Source organism: Carlito syrichta, unplaced genomic scaffold, assembly GCF_000164805.1.
Source record: "Carlito syrichta isolate Samal-C Ts95f unplaced genomic scaffold, Tarsius_syrichta-2.0.1 Scaffold314025, whole genome shotgun sequence".
Lineage (NCBI taxonomy): Eukaryota > Metazoa > Chordata > Mammalia > Primates > Tarsiidae > Carlito > Carlito syrichta.
Window position 1 is genome coordinate 20762 of NW_007258121.1, and position 10939 is coordinate 31700.

Below are 10939 nucleotides of genomic sequence, written 5' to 3' on the forward strand. Positions count from 1 at the left end.
CTCAGGCAATCCACTCACCTCAGCCTCGCAAAGGCGCGGGATTACAGGCTGAGCCACCAAACCTGGCTTGTGTTCTTGGAATTTATCAGCATCAGTATACCACCTACTTTTGGGAGAGGCAGTGCTGTGGAAGAAACAGACTTATGGCAAACAGGTGACTGGTTCTTCCACCCTGGCCATGTACATGTCCACAGTATGCTGGGTGTCCAGCAGTTTCTATTGAAAAACAGCATAACTCCTGTGCTTCGCTGTCTCTATTCACCCAATCTCACCCCAAGTGACATTTTTATTCTTTCACTGCATGTCCTCAAAATAAACACTTTGCCAATTTGGAAAAGATAAAACAGAACATAGCAGAGGAACTGGAAGGCATGAAAATTGACAACTGGAAGGCATGAAAATTGACAAACTGTTTCTCAGCAGAGGAGAAAGCATTTTTGATAAGAGTATCATATTAAAAACAGAGTTTGTTGCAGGTGACTGACATTTAAATAGGAATAAATACACACGTTTTTTTCTTTGGGAGGGTTGCAGTTTCACTCCATTGCTCAGGCTGGAGTCCAGTGGCATGCTCACAGCCACATCAGCATTGACCTGCTGGGCTCAGGTGATTTTCCCGCCTCAACCTTCAAGTAGCTGGAATGACATGTGCACACTACCACACCTGACTAGCTAATTTTTTGATTTATTGCAGAGACAAGGTCACACCGAGTTGCCCTGGCTGGTCTCGATCCCGTGGGCTCACACAATCCATTTGATTTGGCTTCACAAAGTACTGGGGTTACAGGCTGAGTCACTGAGCCTGGCCCACAAGTTTTTAAAAAATAAATTCTGGGTTTTGTTTTTTTTTTTTGCAGTTTCCCTTTGTTTACATAAACAAACACAGAATTCTGTAGTATCAGGATGATGGTGCATCAATGTTTCATTCTGCTACCAAATTTAAAGACAAAGGTGCCAAGCTCGGTGGCTCAGCCTGTAATCCCATGGCTTTGGGAGGCCGAGGTGAGTGGATTGCCTAAACCTGGGTTCGAGACCCGCCCGGGCAACTTGGCGAGACCTCATCTCTACAATAAATAAAAAATTAGCTGGGCGTGGTAGTGCATGCCTGTAGTTCCAGTTACTTGGAAGGCTGAGGTGGAAGGATCCCTGGAGTCCAGCAGGTGGAGACTATGGTGGCTGGAAGCATGCCACTGCACTCCAGTCTAGGCAGTGGAGTGAGACTCCAACTAAAAAAGTAAAAATAAAATGAAGACAAAGGGAAAAAACTCATAAACATCTGCTAAGATATATAGAATAGAAAAATATGTAGTCAGTGATACCAGTATCAGTGAAGGGGTGACGCAAAGAGAAATTACTGTTGCATGCAACTGATAGTATATGACTACCATTTTAATATATATTGTTGTAAACTTAAGATACTTCATGTGTTTTCATGGTAACCACTAAGAAAATAGCTATACAGGCTGGGAGCAGTGGCTCACACCTATAATCCCAGTATGCTGGGAGGCCACAGTGAGAGGATTGCCTGAGCCCATGGGTTTGCGATCAGCCTGGGCAACTTGTGAGACCTCATCTCTAAAATAAATTTTAAAAATTAGCCAGCAGTGGTGACACGTGATTGCAGTTCCAGCTGCTTGAAAGGCTGAGGTGGAAGGATCACCTGAGTCCAGCAGGTCAAGGCTGCAGAGACTAGGAGCATGCCACTGCCCTCCAGCCTGGGTGACAGAGTAAGATTACAATTCAAAAATAAAATAAAATAAAATAGCTATACAGATACAAAATGAAATGAAAAAGAAATCAAAGTATGCCACTATAAAAATTAATAACACAAATGGCACAGTGGATTATGCCTGTAATCCCAGCATTTTGGGAGGCAGAGTTGAGAGAATTACCTGAATTCAGGGATTCTAGACCAGCCTGAGCAACATAGTAAGACCTCGTCTCTATAATAAATTAAAAAATCAGCCAGGCATGTTGATGCATGCCTGTATTTCCAGCTACTTGAAAGGCTGAGGGGAAAGAATCACCTGAGTCTAGCAGGTCAAGACTGGGGTAGCTGAGAGTGTGCAAGTTTACTCCAGCATGGGCAAGAAAGTGAGATTCCAACTCATAAGAGAAATTAATAAAACATTCTGAAGTCTGTATGAGAAAAAAGATGGGCAAGGTTTCTACCAAAAAAAAGCACGCAAAATTATTACCAAAATAGTAAGTTTCTCCTTTACAGAAATTTATTTAATTACATACAAAGCAAATATTTTGTTTAAATGCATCGAAAAATTGCAGTCATCTTGTACTATTTAAAAGACCGACACTTTAAATCTGAGGATGCAAACTGCCTAAAAATGACAGGATGCAAAGATATTCCAGAAAATGGTTATGACGTAAGATCTGGGTGGTCATTAGGCAAACCTCACTTTAAGTTTAAAACTACCTCATAGACAAAATATACTTCAAGAAAAAAAAGGCTGACAGCAGACAAAAAAGATATTCTAAATAAGTAAATAAGGTTATCATCTATCAATATCCCAAAATATAGGAGGTAAATGTTAAAATAATAGATGGAATACCAACACAACAATAGTAAGAAGTTTCAATACTCTACTTGAGTAACAAATAACAAGTCCAGACAAAATATTAATAAGCAAATAGAGATGTGAATAAGTCTGTGAATTATAGAGTCCTGATAAATATATGTATAATGAACAGTCCATACAACTACAAGATATACAGTCTTTTCAATAACTTTTTTGCCACTCTCCTGGATAAATGACCTACTAGTTCACACACAATATTTAACAAAGTTTAAAAGACTATAATCTTAAAAATTGTCTTTTGTGACCCAAATGGAATAAAACTACAAATGATTAGTAAAATGAAAACCAGAAAAGCACTGAATATGTGAAAATTGTTCTAACCTAAGTGATCGAGAGATTTACCTTAACCCCTACCTAATTCCCCATATCCTTTTGGCAGACATAAAAAGAAAAGCAATGCTAAAAATTTTTATCAATCTCTAGGGTTCACAAAGAGTCAAAAAAACCTTAACAGCATCAAAAAATTTGGTGGCAAGACACTTTCTGATTTCAGATCCTATTACAAATTGACAGTAAACAAAACAGTTTGGTTCTGTGATAAAAGGCAGATGGAAACACTATAAAAAACATTCACAGAAATAAATACTTACATTGTCAGTCAAGCCAAGAGTTATTTGCAAACTTGTATTTATTGTAACATTAGTCACAAAAAAATTAGTTGGAAAATGCCCAAAAACCTTTCATCAAACACAACAATTTTGAACACAAGCAGTGGAATATTTCTCAACCTTTAAAAACCAGAAAGTCATGACTAGACATGGTGGCTCAGTACTTTGGGAGGCCAAGGTGAGAGGATTGCCTGAGTCCAGGGTATTGAGACCATCCTTTGGCAATTTGGTGAGACCTCATCTCTACAATAAATCACAAAAACTAATTGGGTGTGTTGGCATGCACCTGTAGTTCCAGTCAATTTGAAAGCTGAGGCAGAAGGATCACCAAAGTCCAGCAGGTCAAGGCTGCAGTGTCTGTAAGCATGTCACTGCACTCCCACTTGAGTGAAAAGAGCAAGTATAAACATTTAGTTGGACTGCATCGAACTAAAAAGCTTCTGCAGAGTAAAGAAAATAGGAAAAGACTTACAAGATAAGAAAAAATATTTGCAAACCACATATCTGATGAGAGGTTAATATTCAAACTTTACAAGATAATTATACAAATCAAAGGCAAACACAAGAAAAAGATAAGCACGTGACTAAAAAATAGCCCAGGAATGAATAGCTACTTTTCCAATGAGGACACACAAATTACCAACAGGTATAAGAAGTGGCACTCAATGACACCAACAGAGGCACAATTTCAAATTCCACAATCATGAGATATAATCTCACACCTGTTAGAATGACCAGAAGAGAGAAGTGTTGTCAAAGACGTGAAGGAAAATAAGTTCTCTATACTGTTGGTGAGAGTAAAATTGGTAATCACAGTGAAAACTATTATGAACATTCTTTTAAAAATAATGAACTATCTTCCAACATACAGATTCCTTTTTAGTGTCTATAGCGTATATAAGCAAAGGAAATAAAAGCAGCATCTCAAAAATGTATCTGCACCCTTATATTCATCACAGCATTTCTCAAAATGGCCAAGCTCTGAAAACAAACTAGATATATGTGGATTCTGTGTTAAGAAAACATAGTATATATACACAGTGGCATATTATTCAGCAATAAAAATAAAAAGAATCCTGTAATTTCCTTCCCTCCATGGATGAAGCTGTAGAACATTATGCTAATTGAGGCGAACCAGGCGTACCCCCCAAATACTGCATGATTTCATTCATGTGGAATCAAAAACATTTGCATTCACAGATGCAGAGAGTACAGTGGTGGTCATCAGGGCCTGCAGGTAGGGGAAATTGAAGTTATTTTCAACTGTTACAAAATTTCAATTACAATTATTAGGGATCTAATGTATAACAGTAATTTATGGCTAATAATGTCTTGTATGCTTAAAAAATTTGCTAAAATAATAGAAATTATGTGTTCTCATTATAAAAAATACAAATGGAAACTGTATGGTGAATGATATGTTCATTAACTTAATTGCAGTCATCGTTTCACAATGTATAAGCACACCAAACTGTTATATTATACGAAATAAATATATGGTTATACAATTATTATGTGTAAAAAAATCAGATGTTAAACACATAAACACATGTGTAGTTATGTATGTTTATGTGCATATATGTAACCTAGTCCTAGTTTCATCCAAAAAATAATAATAATAAGAGTTATTATGAAACAAGGTAACATGTGGGAGTTTAATATACATTTATTAATGTTCTATGTGATATAGTATACTAAGAAATTTGGACATATAGAGTTTAAATGACCAATCTCAGTTAATACTGAAAAAGAAAAAAATAAAGTAAAATAACATTAGAGTGTCTTCTATCTAGAGATATATCCTGGGAGAATTATGGAGTAAGAATTTCTATGAAATCACATGGAAACCTCCCTAGGATAGAAACTCATAAAGCAGAAAACTTATAACATCTATCTGCACAGTTTTTAAAATTTCTCAATCAAAAACAACTTCAGCACTACTCAAATATTTTCAACATGATGGAAATAGAAAATTTTAAGAATAGTTTAACATGGATTTTCTAAATAAATAAGCAGATATTAGGACATCCCCCAAAGCAACAGAAATGCAGTCCCTTACAAACTATTAAGAGAATTTTGATTTTCACTGTTACTTTGAAAGGAGATCATTGAAAAAGAAGCAGAATTTTGTGGAATTTCAGAGCATAGAAGAGATGTCCCTTTGTGCCAACAAAAGAAAGAATCCCAGACTTCTCAGAAACCATTTCCATTGGAGCAGACCACCTTCCCAAACCACTCTTCAATATCTGCTTTCTCCTTGACCTGTGTCATCTGCTTCATTGATGCTGACCTACCTGGGGGTTTGGCTAATGTGCTGTGTCTCTTCACATTCCAGGGCTCTTTCCTCCAGTCTAATAATCAGGTCTGGCTTGGAGAGTCAAAACCTTATAGCCGCCTCTATATCCTATGCCACTAAATTTCTGGATTACTACTACTAACATAGATAGAAGGACACAGGTCAGTCCAAAAGAGAGAATGGTTGACAAAATGAAACATCTTTAAATTTTCCTTTTCTATGTTAACAAATCACCAAATTGTGTTTGATAGCAGAAATCTGAAACTCATTCACACAAAGCAGAAATTCCCAGAAAATATTCTACAAAGGAAGGACATAAAATCCTTAGAATGAAATAGGGATTGTGTGTTGAAAGCTACCTCACCCAGAAAAACCAGGTTTCTGAAGTTCTCTAACATCACTTTACTGTACAATATCTGCTGAGGGGGGATCCAGGCATTCCCACTCCTCTGGAGAGAATTCTATGGCCACATTCTTGAATGTCAACAGCCCCTGGAAAAAACAACATATATTTATCAAGTTGTAGTTGACTCTAGGCAAAACAAGAGAGTGAAGAAAACAGGATTCAGCTGACTTGACAACTAGAATTATGCAATAAAATAATTTGCAGCATAGAAATATTCTCTAATGCATCAAGTCTGAGAAAAAAAGGAAGAAATAAAATTCACTCAGCCAGTGTAGACACTCTATTTTTGTGAATGATACAGCATGAATCTGGACACAAGAAAGGCACGTACATTTTTGAGTGCTATTATCTACATGACACAGAATAAGTTGCATATACTGATCAGAAGAAAAACTCATAGTAGGTTGGAAGGTCCTCTTCAAGTTTTAATGTGTACAACCATGAACTGAATATTATGTTAAAATGCAATGGCTCAGCCTGTAATCCCGCGCCTTTGGGAGGCTGAGGTGAGGCGCCTTTGGGAGCCTGAGCCTGCGGGTTCGAGACCCGCCTGGGCAGCGAGACCTCATCTCTACAATAAAAATCAAAAAAATCAGCCAGGCGTGGTAGCGCATGCCTGTAATTCTGGCTACTCAGAAGGCTGAGGCGGAAGGATTGCCGGAGCCCAGCAGGTGAGGCTGCTGTGGCTGGGAGTGGCCACTGCACTCCAGTCTGGGTGACCGAGTGAGACTCCAACTCAAAAAAAAAAAAAAAAAAAATGCAAATTCTGATTCAGGAAATATGGGGCTAGCCTGAGCTTCTGCACTTTTTTTCCCATGGGGGGGTCTCATTCTGTTACCCATGCTGGGGTGCAGCTGCACAATCACAATTCATTGTAGCTCCATCTCCTGGCCTGAAAGGATGCCTCCTCCACAGCCTCCCAAGTAGCTGGGACAAATTGGTATCAGGTGCCAAGGCACACAGGTGCAACACAACATCCATGCTGAGATATTATAGGCCAAAATATAGTAAATTATTATCTCAATTTAATAATAAAGAAACGCTGGGCTCAGTGGCTCAGCCTGTAATCCCACACCTTTGGGAGGCTGAGGTTAGTGGATTGCCTGAGCCCGCAGATTCGAGACCCATCTGGGCAACTTGGCGAGACCTCATCTCTACAATAAATCAAAAATTAGCCAGGCGTGATAGCACGTGCCTGTAGTTTCAGCTACTTGGAAGGCTGAGGCAGAAGGATCGCCGGAACCCAGCAGGTTGAGGCTGCAGTGACCAGGAGCGGCCATTGCACTCCAGTCTTGGTGACAGAGACTCCAACTCAAAATATAATAATAATAATAATAATAATAAAGAAACATGTTTTAGGCAGAAATCTGCTTACAGGTATCTCCCATGGAATGTAATCTCTAAAAGTGTATTTATATTGTTTGTTTTTGGCATCATAGAGAATAAGACTCTTTTCATTATTCTTTATTCAGACCTTCCTGAGTTGTTCTGGGCAGTAACTGCCATCTCGTGTAAATGTGTATATTATTAACTGTGCTCTCCATGGAACTGTTGGAGCATCATGTGAAATGTTAATTGTGCATATTCACATCCTTCACTAGTATCTGAGGATCTACCCCATTTCCAAAGGGAATCTTGGGTATCCACACCAACTTCCCATATTCCCCAGTCACAAGGGAACATTTTATTTTTGTTTATTTTATTTTTTTGGAGTCAGAGTCTCACTCCGTCACCCAGGCTGTAGTGCAGTGGCATGCTCACAGCCACTGCAGCCTTGACCAGCTGGCCTCTGGCAATCGTTCCACCTCAGCCTTCCAAGTAACTGGAACTACAGATGAGCGCTACCATGCCTGGCTAATTTTTGATTTATTGCAGAAACTAGGTCTCACCAAGTTGCCTGAGCAGGTCTAGAACCCACAGGCTCAGGCAATTAGCTTGCTTTGGCCTTCCAAAGTGCTGGGATTACAGACTGGGCCACCAAGCCCAGCTGGGAACATTTTTAATACTACAGGTCATGCATTAATGGTAAGAACAGGTCATGGCAACTAAGCAGCATGTATACTGATTACAGAGGGGCTCTGGTATGGAAGAAGATGTGTCCTTCAGAGCCCTTGAATATCACAGGAAGAACAAAAATAGTTGAAACATCCTCATTAGGCATGACCATCACAAGCACCAGTAGAGGTTTGCAAGGTTTAAAAATGACATTCCTTTTGACCTGGAAAACATTTACCTGAGAACCAGTCAGTCTTTTCCTTTTTCTCCTACTTCTTTGGGATTACTTTTGTTGTTGTTGTTGTTGGTGTCTCACTTCGTCACCCAGTCTGGAGTGCACTGGCATGTTCACCGCCACCCCAGGGTTGACCTGCTGGGCTCAGGGCTCAGGCAATACTTTTCCCTCAGCCTTCCAAGTAGCTGTAACTACAGTTACATACTACCATACCTGGCTAATTTTTGATATATTGTAGAAAAGAGGCCCCACCAAGTGGCTTGGGTTGCTCTTCAATATGCAGGTTCAGGGAGTCCACGTGCCTTGGCCTCCCAAAGTGCTGGGATTACAGGCTGAGCCATGGAGCCTGTCCCTCAGGGATTTCTTGTCAGTGAGATAATCTGGAGAGGTCACACCTACATGTTGAAAATATGTCTTTAAGCCAGGCTCAGTGGCTCAGCCTGTAATCCCATGCTTTGGGAGGCCAAGGCATGTGGGTTCGAGACCCGCCTGGGCAACTTGGCAAGACCTCATCTCTACAATAAATTACAATAAATCCAAAAATGAGCCGAGCATGGTAGTGTGCACCTGTAGTTCCAGCTACTTGGAAGGCTGAGGCCAAAGAATCCCCAAGGCCCAGCAGGTCGAGGCTATGGTGGCCAGGAGCATGCCACTACACTCCAACTCAAAAAAAAAAAAAGAAAATATGCCTTTATTTTAAAATTAAATTGACTGTATTTATTTTTTGTTAGAGTCTCACTCTGCCACCCAGGCAGAAGTGAGGTGGCACCATCATTACACACAACCTTGAACTCCTGGGCTCAGACAATCCTTCCGTCTCATCCTCCAAGGTAGCTGGAACTACAGGCCTTTGCTTATACTCATGGCTAATTTTTTTTGTTGTTGTTGTTGTTGTAATGTCATGAGTATGCTATGTTGCAGAGGTTGGCCTCAAACTCCTGGCTCAAGCAATCCTCTCACCTCAGTCTCCCTAAATGATGGGATTACTCACATAAGCTATGATGTGCAACCAGAATATGCCCTAACATAAGCACAATCCTTCCCTTGCTACCACCACACCCACAGACGCGAGGGCCCAGAAAGGGATAAAAAGTCCACTTTTCTGTCTTTTGCAACAGGAGACAAATTCAAAAACAATGAGCTCCTGCTTGGAGTTCAAATTGTGAGTTTATTATTTACTTCCCCCAAGTGCCCTCTCTTGCCACAAACACTGGCAATTTCTGCTATAGCAATGAAAATATGGCCCCACTGGCTTACCTGACTGACCAAACCCAAGCAGAGCACAACAGGTGACCTCGCTTCTGAACTCAACTTTCACGAACATATCTGGTAACCCTCAGCTTGACAATTACTTTGTGTTAGAATCACCTGGGGGCTAGCTGGATGCCGTGGCTCATGCCTGTAATGCCATTACTTTGAGAGGCTGAGGTGATAGGATTGCCTGAGCCCAGGGGTTCTAGAACAGCCTGGGCAACCTGGAAATACCTCATTTTTGCAATAAATCAAAAAATTAGCTGAGCATGGTGGCACATGCCTGTAGTTCCAGTTACTTGGAAGGCTGAGGTGGAAGAATTGCAGGTCATGGCTGCAGTGACCATGAGACAAAACAATAGACAAAGGAAACAAAAATTGTTATTTTTCACAAGGAAAAACAAACAGAAATAATAATAATGAAACAACAACAATTTTGTCTCTGAATGCTCTCTTAAGCAGTAGCATCAAAACTTATACCAAAAGGTCAAGTAGCCTGGACACCTCCCTTCTTTGTACTGAGCACATGGTGCTGATTCACCATTTACCCTATTACAACAGAAGGAAGTCTCTGGAGTGTAGGAACCTTGAACACTGTTTTTCTAAAGGCTTTGTTATATGGAGGTAACTTTGCTATCTACCAGTGCTGTCTCCATGCCTACTCCTCATTATTTATCAAAGTAACAGAAAACTGGAGCCAATCCCATCTGGGTATATTCATTCTTTATCCATGGAGTGTTATATTCTCATTACTTAACTCAGCATTAAAAATAATTTATTGAAAGTATTATCTGCTGGACTCAGGAAGCCATGGCAAATGGCTCACTTAAGCCTGAGGGCTCGAGACCAGCTTGGGCAACTTGGCAAGCCCTCCTTTCTACAATAATTTTTTTAAAAATAGCTGGGTGTGGTAGCACTAGCCTGTATTTCCAGCTACTTGGAAGGCTGATGTGGAGGGATCACGTGAGTCCAGCAGGTTCATGCTGGGGTGACTGTGAGTGTGCCCCTGCAGTCCTGCCTGGGCAACGGAGTGAGAATCCAATTCAAACCCAAAAAAGGAAGTATTATCTTGCTTCTTCAGATCACATCACTCAATGCATTCAGGCTTTCAACTAAGAACAATAAGTATATTGTATTCAAATGGTGGTATAAAAAAGTATCAATGGTATAAAAATGGCAGGAAGATTTCATAAAGTAAAAGGTAGCAGCTCAGAGAAGCTGCCTGTTTCATCCACAGTCCACAAGGATCTGCATAATCAGTAGATTCATCATGTTTCCAAACTTGATGATCACTCTTGCTGTGAGATGAGGGAAATGTGACCATCTGAAGTTTAATTCTGGGCCCTTCAAACACTCCACTATCCCCTCCTCACAACGTGGTATTCCTCCATCTTCCAGGGTCTCCATTCTCACCAGGGGCAAAACACCTGAAGTAGTTCACAATTTTGACCTGGGTGATGTCTTTTTTCTGACCCCAAATGTGTGAAGTTTGCTGGACATCAGTCTCCAACACCAATTGTTTGTCCAACAATTCAATTCTGTCACCATCCAAAG